This window comes from Monodon monoceros, unplaced genomic scaffold (genome assembly GCF_005190385.1).
Source record: "Monodon monoceros isolate NGI ecotype Baffin Bay Population unplaced genomic scaffold, NGI_Narwhal_1 Super_Scaffold_6, whole genome shotgun sequence".
Classification (NCBI taxonomy): Eukaryota; Metazoa; Chordata; class Mammalia; order Artiodactyla; family Monodontidae; genus Monodon; species Monodon monoceros.
This window is the reverse complement of record NW_021703783.1, coordinates 77,999,919-78,016,062: the sequence shown is the minus strand read 5'-3', so window position 1 is coordinate 78,016,062 and position 16,144 is coordinate 77,999,919. Positions and strand designations below refer to the sequence as shown.

At 39.7% G+C, this 16,144-nt stretch overlaps 1 pseudogene; it reads right to left on the bottom strand.

Annotated features, from left to right (window-relative positions):
• Positions 1 to 1,708: 1,708 nt before the first annotated feature.
• LOC114886192 lies at positions 1,709 to 2,850 on the bottom strand (annotated as a pseudogene).
• Between the last annotated feature and the right edge of the window lie 13,294 nt (positions 2,851 to 16,144).

The following is a 16,144-nucleotide window of genomic DNA, read 5'->3' as shown; positions in this document are numbered from 1 at the left end:
TCCCATTAGGATAAAGATGATTCCGTTTTAAATGGCACAATTTCCTTGAGAAATTCTAATTCTAAGCTACTTGTAGACCATGATTTACAAAACAAACCATTGTTTAGTACTTTTGATCTGCTTTGATTTGAAATGAATGCCTTTTAAAGCAGCTTTATATATTACTGGGCCCACTTGAAAAACTTCTTACTCTGTGTCATGTTCTTTGGGCTTAGTTCTTAGTTCAGAATGTCAATAAAGCACTCTAAAAAGTGCTTATTGATTGTCAAAGTAAAGTGTTAATGGTTCAGGAAAATATCTCTACTTTTCACAGATGGCTTTCTAGTTATATTTAGAAGTAAAATAATACACACATGCTACTTCAGGGTGATAATTTCCTGAAGCAAAATGAAATAAATTGACAGATAATAAAGAAATGAAGAGTCTTGCTGGGCGTAGGAAACTCCGAATTGGCTGGTCTGGAAAGTTGAAATCCAAGGACAAATTAATAGATTGCATGTTTTGAAATGTCTTTCTATGGAGCATTTATAATGTAAACTGAGGATTACTTAATGATTGTTTTGAATTGCCAATGCTACAGAGAAGGGCAAAAGGAGAGGAAAGAAGAAAGGAATGTTCTTTATCATGGGTACCATAGTAGTACACTGATTAAGAAAGAAATTAACTATACAAACATTATTATAGCAACATCAATGGAACTTTAAATAAAAGAGAAAAATTCACTCACATTCCTGCTACCCAAGAATCAATCTGTTCTCATTTGTTTTAAGGATTCTTTTGTTCTATTAATTAGGTGGAACATTGTTTATTCACCATTTCCAAATTTATAAGGCAGACCGCCCAGGTTTGTTTTGTTTTGTTTTGTTTTGTTTTAGTATTGTAATATTGCCAATCTTTATGTAAGTTTAGGAAAAACTTTTGCATTATTTTCTTAGAATAAGTCCATGGAAATAAGATTTCTGAATCAAATAACATTAACATTTTAATAGTTCTTTACTACGTTAACTCTTCTTTCAAAAATCATTATCATACCTTTTTATTCTAAGCAGGTACAAGTGCACTACCTCATCTGGGCATTCTAATTTGAAATCACATTGGTATAAAGTGGTGCCTTGTTGTTATTTCAATGATTATTTCTTTGATTATTAGGTGGATTGAACATTTCCCCATATTGTGTCTACTAATTATAATTTCTATTTTTGGATGCAAACTCTTTGATTATGCCATATATTCATTTGTGTCCAGGGAGCCTTAGTAGAGTTCTTATGAAATTTTCACAAGTGCATTTTAACGTAGGTATTAACCCTTTGCTTATTTAATTACTATAAATATTATTTTGTCCTTTGTATTTCTTTCCATTAAAAAAAAATTTTTAGCATAAATTTTGAACTTTTAATGATAAAATGATTGGTCCTGTCATTTGTAGTTTCTTCTACTGCTTCAAAACTTAGAAAATTATGTCAAACTTAATGTCAACCTCATGTGGCTGTAGTACATGGAGGGGAACTTAATGGTAGTGGGAGTTGAATAAGGAAATCAAGACAGAGAGAGCTAAGGTTATACAATAGTTGTTTTTTTTTTTTAATTTTTATTGAAGTATAGTTGATTTACAACATTGTGTTAGTTTCTGCTGTACAGCAAGGTGAATCAGTTATACATAAACATATCCACTTTTAAAATTTTTAATTAATTAATTTTTGAATTACAGTTAACCTTTATTATTCTTTAAAAGTGAACTTTCCACAATATTAATAAATCTCATTTTTAGCTCTGCTTTGAAATATTGATAACCAGTGAAGTAACCTTTTTCTTCTTTGAATCTTTTCTTGTAAAATTATAGTTTTCTCTTTTTCTAAAATAGGAAGTTCCTTCCAGTTCTTAATAAAGATAAAGGGAGCATTCATGGACTTGAGTAACTGCAGAGGAGCATTATGGTAAACAGATGAATTTCCACAGCTGCCAGCTGTCATTACGTCTTCTACCATGGGAACGGAGCCATAGGAGCAAGCCTCATATATTCTGTAACACTCTCTGTTTACTCCTGCTGGGCACAATGTGAGATCACTCTGAAGCAGAGCATCTTGATAATTCTTAAGGCTTTCATTTGTTTCTTGAGGCTGCCACTGTTCTGTTGCTGAAACCCAACAAAGCTTATCATTCCCATCTTGTTTCAAAATTCATTAGTGCTTGTCTGGATGAATTTTCATAAATGGTTCCTACAATATTACACAAGTATGGCCTTTCATATGCAGCACTGACCAATTTGCCTCCACCACAGGAAAATTCCTGTATGTTGCTACTCCTAAAGGCCATTGAATAACATCCATGTTATTAATCCAGGGGCTGTCATATATTATGAAAAGTAGTTCCACAGAGCCTCCATTTCTTTTGAGAAATTGGTTTATCCATTCATTATTACAATGTTCATTTGCAACCAAAACAACAGCAAGATGCTGGAGTTTTTGAGTTTGCACTAAATTTTGTGCATAAAGTAACCACTGGGTGGCAAAAAAGACCTTTGCTTTTTCTCTTCCATTTAGAACGAGTACCACATTATTCTCATCAACAGAGAAGTACCCGGGGACCACAGCTGGACCAGTAATGAAGCTGTAATGTGTTCTTCCAACAACTAAATTTCCTTCTCTCCGCTGAGCATTCACATCAGTGGGCTCAAGTAAACCTTCAAAAATATGCTCCCAAATACAAACCAATGGCAGCTTTGCCCCAGATTTGTACATGGAAGTCTTTTTTCTCTTTTGTGGACTTATTTAATATCTGAAGTCTGTGTTTTTGCTCATTTTTTTCATCTTCTTCCCAAGGATTCCATTCTTCACTTCTCAAAGTAGATTGTTTTTTCCAGAAGTTTCCCAATTATTTCCTTCTCATCCAGAACCATTCAGTGATGACTAATAAGTAGAGGGCACATTCCTTATCACTGAACTTGCACATAGGTAAAGAAGGCTGGAAAAGATGCTCTGTGTTTTAAGAGCATCTTATGATGTTCTTAGGTGTTTACGAACACCTTCCCATGTGCACATGCCATTGCTCATCTCATCATCATTATCACCTCAGTGCCCTTCCTGTGGCTTTGATGCTGGCCATTATCTTCAGGGCCAAGAAGCGCAGGTTACTTGGATTTGCCTTTATTTAACTATTTGTGATTGAACCTTCCTTCAGTTTTCATCTGGGGTTCAGCTGATTGAAGCTGGGATTGGCTGGGCTTGGTTTTAGTCTATGGCTTGGGTACAAGTCTGCTCCATATTCTCTCATCCGCTATGGTCCAGCAGTTATTGGAGTAAAGGTTCTGAGCCCCACATCAGGCTTCCCAACCTGGGGGTCTGGCAACGGGAGGAGGAATTCCTGGAGAATCAGACTTTGAAGGCTAGCGGGATTTGATTGAAGGACTTCAACAGGACTGCTAATGTTGGAGGGTCTCCTGCAGAGGTGGGGGGTGGCTGTGGCTCACCGCGGGGACAAGGACACTGGCAGCAGAAGTTCTGGGAAGTACTCCTTTGTGGGAACCCTCCCGGAGTCCGCCATTACATCCACTTTTTTAGATTTTTTTCCCATATAGGTCACTACAGAGAATTGAGTAGAGTTCCCTGTGCTATACAGTAGGTACTTATTAGTTATCTAATAGTTATATTGTTAAGTGGAGTGTGTGTGTGTGAGAAACGTTTTCCCAGAGAGGCATTATACTGTCCTTCCTGAGAAGTAGTAATACTGTTGGCATGGCTGGTACCCACGACGCCCAACTGTGCAATAAGAATGAAGAAGGGAGCGTGGCACTTTCTGAGAAATTTAGCTTCATGGAGGTAGCCACCTAGTTTATTCACATTCAGAATAATTTTGTTTTGTTTTGGTTGCTTGAGATGAATGGTTGTAAATAGAAGTCTAACTAATGCATAGCTTTGGAAAGGAATGAAATCTCACAATGGTGCAACTGTTGCTAAATAACTTCCTGCGTGTCCGCAAAGTGTCCAGTTTCAGAAGGATTGGGGAGATCTCATCTTGCAACATGTTATAACAAAGAAGGAGGGGTTAAGAAATCACACCTCCTCATTGCTACATGACTGTACTTACAATAACCAAAGATTTTCTGAGATGTCCTTAATTCAGATATTCTTTTTTGTTGATCTAAGGTGCATCCTACTTGTCCCATCCCAGGTCCCAACTTCCATTCAAAAAGCAGAGTCACCATAGGAATTCGGCAGCAGATCCTGAGCTGTTCTCACCCCCACTCCTCTCTTCTAACCCATTTTGCTTATTTTCATTAACAGAACAGAACATAACACTTTTATGTGCCAATTCTCAGTCTCAGAAGCCCTAGTGGTTCTTTTTTATACATTGCAATAAACCCAAACTTCTTTTGCCATCTTTAAAGACTCTGCCCTACTTAGGTAACTTTCCTTTTCCTGCTTCCTGGACACTCATCTTTTGCTCTAGTCAAGTACCTCTGGTCTCTTTTCCTTGCAGTTGCCCTGTTCATTCCCACCTGTTATCCCATTGCTTTCCTTCTGTCAATCTGTTCCGGCTGCTAGAACAGAATACGATAGACTGGGTGGCTTATTGACAACGGAAATTTATTTCTCACAGTTCTGGAGGCTGGGAAGTCCAAGATCAAGGCAGATTTGGTGTCTGGGGAGAGCCTGCTTCCTGATTCATAGATGTCCTCACATGGTGGAAGGGAAAGGGGGCTCTTTGGGGTCACTTTATAAGGGCACTAATCCCGTTCTTGAGGGCTCCACCCTCATGGCCTAATCACCTCCCAAAGGCCTCACCTCCAGATACCGTCATATTGGGGATTAGGTTTCAACATACGAATTTTGGGGGAACACAAACATTCAGTCTATAGCACTTTCTTTGTGTAATGCTTTCCTCCTGGAATGCTTTCCCTCCTTTCCTCGCTTAAAACTAGACTCACTTGTCAAGCCCTAAATCAAGTCTGACATTAAACAAAACAAAGCACAGCATAGAGCTTACCCTCCCAGTGAAGTTTAGGTGCCATTGCATAGGTAAGTCTCTGGGCAGAATCTCATCCATCAAAGACTGCTCTAGCCTCTCTGAGATGGATTGGTGGTTCTCTTTCATGTGTCTACAGTTTTTTGTTGAGCAAGTGCACATCTGTTGGGCAGTATTCAGATTCTTAAAGGATCCTAGATAGGCCCCAACCCCCAAATGTGATCAGTATATTGGATGTACTGGCTTTGGGTGCTCTGCCAGGAGGAAACAACTTTATTCTTTCTTACCACTGCCTTCAAATAAAACCTTGATATAAACTCCATTCCAAGCTCCTGGATGGTGGCTCAGGTTTTTGTTTTTCTGGACGTGGGGGATTAGAGCAGTTTCAGTTATTAAAAATTCTAGCCCAATCAAGACTTCAATCGCATGTCTATTAAAAGATTCATGTCCTCCCAGAGTCTTGAAGTGGGAAGTGGGGGAGGCAATGTCTGCCTTTTCTTTCTTCCTCTTTCTACCTCTTGCATCTACTTGCTAGATGCTCCAGGGTTAGGTAGCAAGGAGGGGCTAGAAGTTGAGGAACTTTTTTTTTAAATAAACCTAGTTGGTGTTAGTCTGCAAAAACTCTCTGCATAGTCGACATCCAAATACTGACCATTTATCAAATAGGGTGCTTTTGTTGGTTATTTGGGGACACCCTGTTGGAGACCTCTGAGGTTGAAACATTTCCTGATGTGGGAGAGGTAGTCTCTTGCTGCCCTCTTGTGTCATGCCCTCAACCCTACTCCAGCAGTTCACACTGTGTAACCTTTTTGCTGAGGCAGTCTGGACCCTGGTGGGCAGTGTTCTTAGATGGGGTGCTTTTAAGGAGACTCTAGCCTGGCTCTCCTCTGCAACATCCATTTAGCCCACAGGTTATCTGGCATGTTGCCTCTCTAAATCCTAGAAGTACAGTGTTCTCTCTTTGCTCTCCATCATAGATAGCTCCAGCCGGCCTCTCCCCTTTGGACTTTACTAGGTGAGAATCAGGCACCAGTCTCTGTGTTCCCCAAATTCCAGGAAACACAGATCAAACCCTCTAGTGATAGGCAGAAAAATGCCCCCCACAGATGTGCCTGCCTTAAGCCCTGGAACCTGTGAATATGTCACCTCACATGACAAACTGTTGCTTTTCTGGAAGCTCCTCCTACGCGGTTTGGGAGGGCAGTGGTGTAATTTTCTACACCATGGGACTAACAATCTTGTTGGCACTCTTTCTTGTATATAAGCTAGTGGTGGATGTCTTGGTGTGTCCAGCACATTATTTAAGCACCCTCACTCCCTCAGTCACAGTGTAGAGGCAGAAAATGTCCCATTTAATATTGTTGGACAAGTTTTGTAAATCTTTGTCCCTTGTTCTGTGTTTCAGTACAAGCACATATAGATCATTTCTAAGCATTTCCATTACTCACTAGCTACCTGATTTCCTCTGCTGGACTAGGACTCCTTGATGGAAATCCTGTTACTGAGTGTCCTCTGCATTTTGATGAACACATCCCTCATGTTGGGCTCTGTATATTTTTGCTCCTTTTTCTGGTCTGAAATTAATTTCTGCAACCAAGTCAGTTCCTTCACTTTCTCATTGTATTTTATGCAAATTGCCAGCAGGACATCATGCCTTATGTCGACGCCTTCCAGAGCATAGGTAGAACTTCAGGTTTAGGTGGAGGTAGAACTTCAGGTTTAGGTGGGTTGGAGGGGCTCTAAAGATCAGCTCTTTCATTGCTTCTTTCCTCCCACTCCTGAATTTTGAATCATCTCTCCTCACTGTCATCCAGGATATACAAGTATGGGATCCAGGGGGGATCATACTACTTCCCGTGTTTATTCCATTATGGAGATTTTCTTTGAGCTTGAAAGCAAGGACCAAATCTTATTACCATGGCAACACCAGCCCCAACTCAGATCCTGGAGCAAAGCAGGAAGTCAGTGAATGAATGAGTGAATGAACAAATATTATTGGGCCCAAAACTGGCTTCTCTGTGGCTTCTATAACATCTTCCTTGGGACGATTCAGAATGATTTATTAATTCTCTTCTTTGCAGAATGGCCTTTAACTGTATAAAGCTATTTTGTCCTAATTGAGTCTTTTCTTCTCCTATATTTTCAGTCCCCCAAAGGATATTTCTACACATCAGTTACAACCCTTTCTACTTTAGTTTTCTGATAGCCTCTTAAGGAAGGTTCAGTTTTCATGAATTCAGCATGACGGTGGGCCAGAAGTGATTGTGTAACTATTGCAAAAGGCTGTGGTTTGAATCTTTCCAAAAGTCTTATCTGAGCAGCCCAGATGCAGCACTGTGCCAATAGTCACAGCTTCTCTGTTTCTCATTGTGTAGTCTGCAGATAGCCCTGCTGAGGGCTGAGGGTTTATATGGAAGGCGTCATGGTGTGTTTTAAGTGTAACAGGATATCAAATGGAATTTTTCATGGTGTCTTGATATTTCATCTGAAGCCCCAGTGCTGAGAACAAAAAGTGATAATTATCCCTAGATTTCTGAATGGTGTACTAGCGCTGCCATATGCATGCAGAAATTGTGAAAAGACAGCAAAACTGGTATCGACCTTCCATCACATACTTCCAACTCATGCAGGAGAAAGGGTTTGATTAAAGACTCTTTGGGGTAGTAGACGGTACTGTGGCATTTCCCTTTCTCTTCTTATGAGGTGACCCTTGAGAGAATTGGGGGCTCCAGTGGTACCCTGGGATTGAAATAGAGCAGGGTGGAGAATTCATGGAGAAATGGATGTGTGTCTTCGGAATTTAGGGATATGAATGAGTGGGACCTGGTGCTTGCTTCCTGCCTGATGTGTCTGGAATGTGGGAGGCTGGTCAGAACAAACAGTGATCCCTAAATGAGTTAAGAGGGCAACAGTGAGCATGTCTGCACTACCAGAATTTCTAGGGGTGAGGACATGCGTCTTCCAGGAGTTACAGTGGAAGATAGCTGGCCTTGAACCAGGAGCATTGCTGGTGGGGTGAAGGGACGCCAGCAATAAGCTGCTCTATGATATATTTCTGAGTAGGAGCTGAGCAGTTTGCAAGAAACTTCTGGGAGAAGTGGGAGAGTGCATTTGCTTTGGAGGGGGCTTTTCAGCTGGCTAGTCTGCACAGTGAGCCTTTGAAAGCCCCACAAATGACCCCACTGGAGAGAGCCAGCAAATGGGCTCCTACCTCAAGACCAGGGTCTGCTGTGTTGTAACAGTACCAGCCATGAAAGAAACACTTGTTCCTTTTCCTCTAATCCCCCTGCCCCATGCTTTGACCCTGGAGAAGCCGGAAGCAGCAGTGGGGGGCGGGGAGGACAGTGAAGGAGATGGAGGAAGGATAGACAGTACTTCCTTTCCGTGCTGTAGGCTGTAGTCACTATGCCTTAGGTTGGGGTGGAGCTGGGGTATGGTGATGGGGGACTCTGATTTGAGTATGTGATTGAAGTTTTAAACAGGACTTTTTAATGAGTTTTTTTTTTTTTTTTTTTTGGTCTGTGAAAAGTGGCATGCGGGATCTTAGTTCCCAGACCGGGGATCAAACCCCAGCCAAGCAGTGGAAGTACAGAGTCCTCACCACTGGACTGCCAGGGAATTCGCTAATGAGTTTTAATTCTTGAAAGTAAGTTGAAAAATCTCGGGTAGACCTGAGATACTGCCCAGAGGTGGGGAAGGATGATTTGACAGAACATGTTGGGAAGGAGTGATTAGAGAAAAATAAAACTATTATCTGGTGTACACCACCAACTTTAGCCTGTCTGGTAAACTGACTAAATAAACAGTCATTTTAAGAAAATTACAGGAAGGCCGGGCCTGAGGGATAGGTAGGTAACAGACTATTCTCTGGAACCTTGGTATTATGGACTCTTTGTTTTTCTGAAGTTTTTAATATTTCTGTTTAATATTTTAAAAGTTTTTATTTTGAAATGATGTTATAACGACAGAAAAGTCGCAAAAATAGTACAGAGTTCCCAAATACTCATTCCTCAGCTTCTGCTAATGTCAACATCTTATATTGATATAACCATAGTGTAAAGATCAAAACCAGGAAATTAACATTGATACAATACTATTAACTAATCTATAGACATTATCTGAGTTTGCCAGGTTCCCCATGAATGTTTTTTCTGTCCAGAATCCAAATTGCGATCCCACGTTACATTTACTATGCGCAGTCTCCTCCTTAGTCTTTCTTTGTATCATTAAATTTTAAGATTGGAAAAGGTATTAAAGGTCCCCTAGATGAATCACCCAGTAGATTCTTGAATCCCCTCTATAAAAATCCCTGCTAATCAGTGTTTTTGGTAAGAAGACACCTCTAGTGACAGTCTGTTTTAATGGGGCCCAGCTCTATAAGGAAGTTCATAACTGTGATTCTCTTTCTTAAAGCTTCCACTTATTGATTCTGGTCCTTGCCTTTAAAATAATCCTACTATCTGATGGCCTTCAAATATTTGAAGACCATTATATTTCTACTTGCCCTGAAGCCCCATCCCCCATTCCTGCCACCAAATCCTCTCTTCTTTAGGCTGGCCATCTTCAGTTCCATTAACTGTTACTCATATGACATGGTTTTAAGTCATCTCACACATGGATCACTGTATCCCAAACAAGCTCCAGTTGTATATACAGGTGTAGATGTGGGTCTCTCTATTTGTCTATGTGGTGCCTGAACAGAGAAAAGTCACATATCATTCTCCACATTCTGTGTCCTATCTAGCAGACCAAGATTACATTAACATTTGGTTCGTTTTTATAAAGATAAGCAGGCAGTAGTTAGACATGCTAATTAAATAGCCATTTTTAGTGAACTTCAGTGTGTGATCCAGACTCCTGTGTGAGTTGCTAAGACAAGTTTGGTATCTTTCTCAGAGATATCTTTGGGCATGGAAAGCTGGACAAGGTAAGAATGTTTTCAATACAGATTTGGATTGACAAGTTTCCAATTGAAAATCATGGTGCCTGGCTACAAGTTCCTGGTATATCTTCTCCAAAAAAAGAAAAGGCAATACATTTTCAAAAACTAGAATAAACTTTTAATGTATTGGCAGAATCTGGGAGAACTTTCATTTACTGAACAGCCAGTGGAAATGGATTGAGAAATGCAATGTGGCCGGAAATAGAGGAAGTATTTTTGTTTAAAAATAATAAGAGGTACAAACTATTATGTATAAAATAAGCTACAAGGATATATTGTATAACATGGGGAATATAGCCAGTATTTTATAACAATTATAAATGGAATATAACCTTAAAAATTGTGAATCACTATACCATACACCTGTAATCATATAATATTGTACATCAACTATACTTCAGAAAAAAAAAATTAAAAAAAATTCTCAAAGGACTATTTTTCAGTCTTCTACTGCCCATACCCTGGTTCAAAATGCAGGGTATGTTTTGACCTTACCTGTACAGTGTGGGTATTGCTGGAGGAGAGGCCTGGAGTATTCCTCTCCTCACAGTTCCCATGGGTATCTCTCTTTCCTCATACTCTCATAGTCTGTAATTTCCAGAGATGAATGGCAGGAAAGCACGAAGGGATTGGGGTTGGTGCAGTTCATCTTGGAGATGAGCCCTAGTACGAGTTAAAGCTAGGACACTTTGCATCTGTTCAGAGAGTGAGAGAACCAACAGTGGAGATGCAGTAACACTAGATGAATTTCTGCTTGATCCTGGGAATTGGGCCAAGGAACTGTCAACAGCTTTCTCTCCAGAAGCGGATTTCAGAGTGGAGTTATACTAGCACCTAAGTGATGCGAAGGAGAAAAGCAGTCCCTGACATTCAGGAACTAGCCCTTGGTGTCATTATAAGCTGGCCTGCGCTCAGTTAAGTTTTGATGTGCTCTTGTTGGACATGAGTAGTTTCACAGGACATCAGCATCAGACAGGGCCACTCCATGACCAGGATGCTTCAAAGCCAAAACAAAGAGCACGTGGTAATTATGTCTGAACACAGACAACACATGAACATTGTCCAAGTCACAAAATACCAAGAAGCCTCTGCCAGCTAAAATGAGTAATGGCTGTTTCCTTGTCAATTATACCTTCCACCATGCTCCATTCTGCCCTCCCTATAAATCAGACTTACTAAGATACCCAGTGATAAAACTGTCCTGGCTTTCTGACACTGCCTAATTCGCCACATCACCCAATCAAAGCCCAAATCCAAAAATAAGTTCTTTCTACATCCTCGTACTGAATTGCACTGTGGTTCCCCATGTCATAATTCTGTCTTACTACAACTGGTAATAAATCCAACTTGTTCAATGCAAAACTGATTGGCCTTTGGTTTGAGGGCGAAGGACAGAGAATGGGATGATACATACTTGGCAAATACCAATTAAGTGTTAATCTCTTTTCTTTCAAAGATAAGCAAACAATAAAATGAAACAAGACATGGGGTCTAGGGAAAAAACTACTGTTGAATAAAGAAAAAAGAACAGCATCCCTAGACTTGGTTGGGGCCCCTAGCTATACATTTCTGTAACTTCCAGTTTTGTACTGTTCATTGTAGAATTCTGAGGAAACTAATATTTATTAGGAAAATTAAAATCCTAATTGGAAGTATTAAGGAGCCAAACTAATACTGTAGAAAATGGAAATGGTAACATTGAGAGGAAACTTGAGAGGTTTTCCTAGACTGAAGAGAAGGATAATGGGAAAGCACATAGTAGACCTACAGTGATTCAATCCAAGAAGGATTTGTGTTCATAGCGAAGAAACAAGAGCGCTTTTAATGGAAGCAGTGCTAGTTACTGCAGACTTGCTTGCTCAAAACGCATTCCAACCCTCTGGTAGTATGCAGAGCCAAGTCCCACTCTTCCCACAGCTGCGTGCAGTTTTGAATATGATTTAGGTTCTTCCAAGATGATGCACTCAAGTGAGCCTGGATTTAGAAGTGAGTCATGTGAGAGAGAAGCAGGTAGGGAGGTCAGAGGCATCCAGTTTGCTGGTGCTGATTATGGCAGAGGCAACTCTGGAGGCAGCTTTCCAATTCGGCGGTCAGCTTCCTGGTGGGGGCAGAGGCGGCAGAGTTTTGGAACCAGCCGGTGTGGCAACAGCTCTTGTCTTGGCAGGAGCCTCCTGACTCTACACTGCCCTATGGGGGCCGGAGCAGCGGCTGTACTGGCAGCCCAGTTCTCAGACGTGCATCTGGGAGTCACTCGCGGAAGGTCAGTCTAGAACAGCACTATCCTATAGAAATGTAAGAACACACGTACATCGTTTAAACTTCTCTAGTAGCTGCAGTTGCAGTCCAAAGAAATAGGTGACATTAATTTTAATAATATATTTTGTTTAACCCAATATATCAAAAAATAGTATAATTTCCACATGTAGTCAAGATATCACTTTTTTCGTACTGATGCGTATCTTACCTGAGACTAGCCACATTTCAAGCACTCAGCTGTCTGTGGCTCCTGTATTGGACAACGCAGGTCTAGAGTCCTTTTTTTCCATTTTCCTGGCAATTTAGTATATAATTTAATACCTTGTAATAAATCTCTCTCTGCTTAAACTTGTGGGTTGTGTTTTCCACAGTTGAGCACTGGCTGATATAGAAGCAATACCAGATAAATAAACATAAAAAGGACTCAATCTGTACCAGCAAAATGAATGAAAAGAAAACCATACCTAGACACACTGGTACAAATTCTTTGAACTGCAAAGATGAAAGAACCTCAGATGCATCCAGACAGCCTCCCTTGCCCCCTTGTAAATCTATTAAAGAAAAATATACAGATTGGCCTTAGCCTTCTTTCCTGCAAGGATAAATGGCAGAAGGAAATGGAATGATGACTATACATTTGGGGGATAGAAGGTATAGCTTGAGAATTCTATACTCAGCCAAGTTGTTTTTCAGGTGTAAACATAGCAGAATGACAGATGTGTAAGGGCTCATGAAACATACCATGCATAGAGCTCTCTTGAAAAAGTTATTCGCTGATGTTTTCTTTTCCATATCAACCTTCTCCTGTTTTGCTTCTGCCTCTTTTAGTTTCATAATTTCTTGTTCTTTTTTTTTTCCTGGCTACTTAAAAATTAAAAAAATTATTTTTCTTGAGGATACTAAAATACATTTATTAAAAAAAATTTAAAGTGTGTCATTTTAATTTTCTTTTAATAGTGATTTCATCCATTGATTGTAATAGAGTTGGTGTTCTTTCTTAACATTACTTTTCTTCCTGTGTTTTGGATTTTGGTTTGCAGGCCCTTCTTGAAAGGAAGATTTTATATCTTTATTATTCTCTCTGCCTATTTTCTCTCTCTGATCCCCTGCACCCCGACTCTTGTGGTTTTGAGGTTTGTCTCCACCTGGTCCGTGGGGTCCCCAGGTCTTATATTGGCTGCTTGGTGCTCCTGCCCCACAATGATGTTGGGGATGTCACAGATACAGTCACTGAGCCCATAGACAGCTTGGCTGGCAGCCAAGTGGAAAGGCTGAAGTGTGCCCTCCTAAACTTGCAGCATCACAGATGCCGTGGTCAAGGTCGCAGGCAGCCACTGCTTTCAGTTTCCTTTCTTGAGTTGGGGAGCCTCACTACAGGCCCTGGTCTCAGGCCAGGAGCCTGGCCTCCCAAGGGGTATTCCTATTCCTGTCGCTGGGGGCGATAGTCAGCCTGTATGCTCTGGGCGGGCCCAAATGTTTGTTTCCATCCAGAGTTTATTCTAATGGTTGCCGCATCCATGCTCACTGTTTGGTGCCTGTGTTGTGCTAGTTATTAATATTATCAGTATCAACCTGACCTGTTAACCCCACAGAAGCTGAGTTTCTGGCCACCTCAGATTGCTTCTTGACCTGGAGCCCAGGAGGCCTGTAGCTTTCACTGCTACATCTAATGCTTTGTATTTCCGTTCCAGTTCTGGGCATTTGTTCATTTTGTTTTTTAAACAAATGTAAAATTTAAAGTTAAAAAAAAATAATAATTGACACACAACATTATACAGTTGACCCTTGAACAACTCAGGGGTTAGGGGCGCTGACACTCTGCACAGTCAAAATTCTAAAAATCTGTGTATAACTTACCATTGGCCCTCGGTATCTGTGATTCCTCTACATCCTCAGTTTCCTGTATCCACGGTTCAGCATTGGCAGGTTCAACCAACTGTAGACGGTATAGTACTGTAGCATTTACTATTGAGAAAAAATCTGTGTACAAGTGGACCCATGTAGTTCAAATCCATGTTCAAGGGTCAACTGTATTAGTTTCAGGTGTTCAACATAATGATTTGATATTTGTGTATGTTGCAAAATGACCACCACAATGTCTAGTTAACATGGCTGTGACTTTTATTTTCTTCTGTATTTTATTTATTAAAAAAATATTTATTTATTTATTTGGCTGCACTGGGTCTTAGTCGCGACACGTGGGATCTAGTTCCCCGACCAGGGATCGAACCTGGGCCCCTTGCATTGGGAGTGTGAAGTCTTAGTCACTGGACCACCAGGGAAGTCCTCTTTTGTATTTTATCTATCAATAAAGGAGCAGAAGAGAGGACCTCAAGGTATTTACTTACAATGTCATCTTGGCAAGAAGTTTCTTAAAGATGTGGTCTAGATGACCAAGACATATATCAAAGTGAAAGTCATAGTATTAAAGTATTGCAGTATTTTAGTTTTAAAGAGTTGGTGGAGAGTGCCATAATTTACCAAATAAAGTCTAATTAATTGACTAATTGTAGACACAAAACAGAATGTGTTAACATTCTTTAAAGTGAATATATGTAATTTAAAAATAATTTTCCTAAAATATAGTGTTATTATAATATGTGATATAATAATGGAGGTGAGTGAAAGGTAATAAATGCTATAAAATTAATAGACATTGTAAACAAACACACATTCATTTAGAAATGGGAAAAAAGAAGAAACAATTTAAATATTTCATAGTTTAAAGTAGAGATTAAAAACTACAACTATAAAAAAAAAACAAAAAACTACAACTATAGACGATTTAGAAAATATGGGAAATGAGAACATCATAAGGAATGAGGCCAAAATTGTGTTCAGCAAATTGATATTCTTAAGGGAGTTCATTATTCAACAAGCAAGCATTCAACCTAAGAAAAACAAACTGAACCAACTTAAGGAAAGCAGTGGTAAGAATGAAATATTAAGTAAACAATTAACAGAAATCTCTGACTTAGAAAACAGAAAAACTGTAGAATTAATACATTAATTTAAGAACCAATTCACTGAAAAACCAATATCTTTGTCAAGAAAACCTTGGGAAAATAGAGACGGAAAGAGAAAAAAAATTTTTAAAGAGAAATAAGATAAAATTACAGGCATAGAAGTGGTTAAACTTTTATATTAAAAAGTTCTCTTCTGTAAGAAGAATTACTGAAGTTTATACGAATGGAACAATAGGAAGGCTGGGACTTGTTTTAAAATTCAGTGCTTCAGGCTTCCCTGGTGGCGCAGTGGTTGAGAGTCCGCCTGCTGATGCCGGGGACACGGGTTCGTGCCCCGGTCTGGGAAGATCCCACATGCCGCGGAGGGGCTGGGCTTACGTGAGCCATGACCTCTGAGCCTGCGCGTCAGGAGCCTGTGCTCCGCAACGGGAGAGGCCACAACAGTGAGCGGCCCGCGTATGGAAAAACAAAACAAAAAAAATTTACAGTGCTTCTTGGCTATGAGATGAGTAAGGTCTGAGGATCTAATGTATAACATGGTGGCTATGGTTGTTAATACTGTATTGTGTTATTGAAATTTGCTAAGATTTTAGATCTTAAATGTTCTCACCAAGAAAAAAAAAGATAAATATGTGATAAGATGGATGTGTTAATTAACAAGATTGGGGGAATCCTTTCACAATGTGTACGCCTATCAAATTATCATTATGTATACTTTAGATATCTTACATTTTTATTTGTTAATTATGCTTCAGTAAAGCTGAAAAAAATATAGGGCTCCACTTATAAAAGGTGATTGAGGAATAAATGAAAGAATATTGGCAAAAATGCTGATTACTTTTAAGCTGGGTAGTGTATATGTGGAGATCCATTACATATTCTCTCTCATTTTATGTGTGCATAAAAATTTCTGCAGTTAAAAGTTGAAAAATTTAAAAGAGAATGTCATGTTTGACTCTATGGTAATACATTTAGAAATCTTCCTAATGAAGTAGATGGTTTTCTGAGAAAACACATT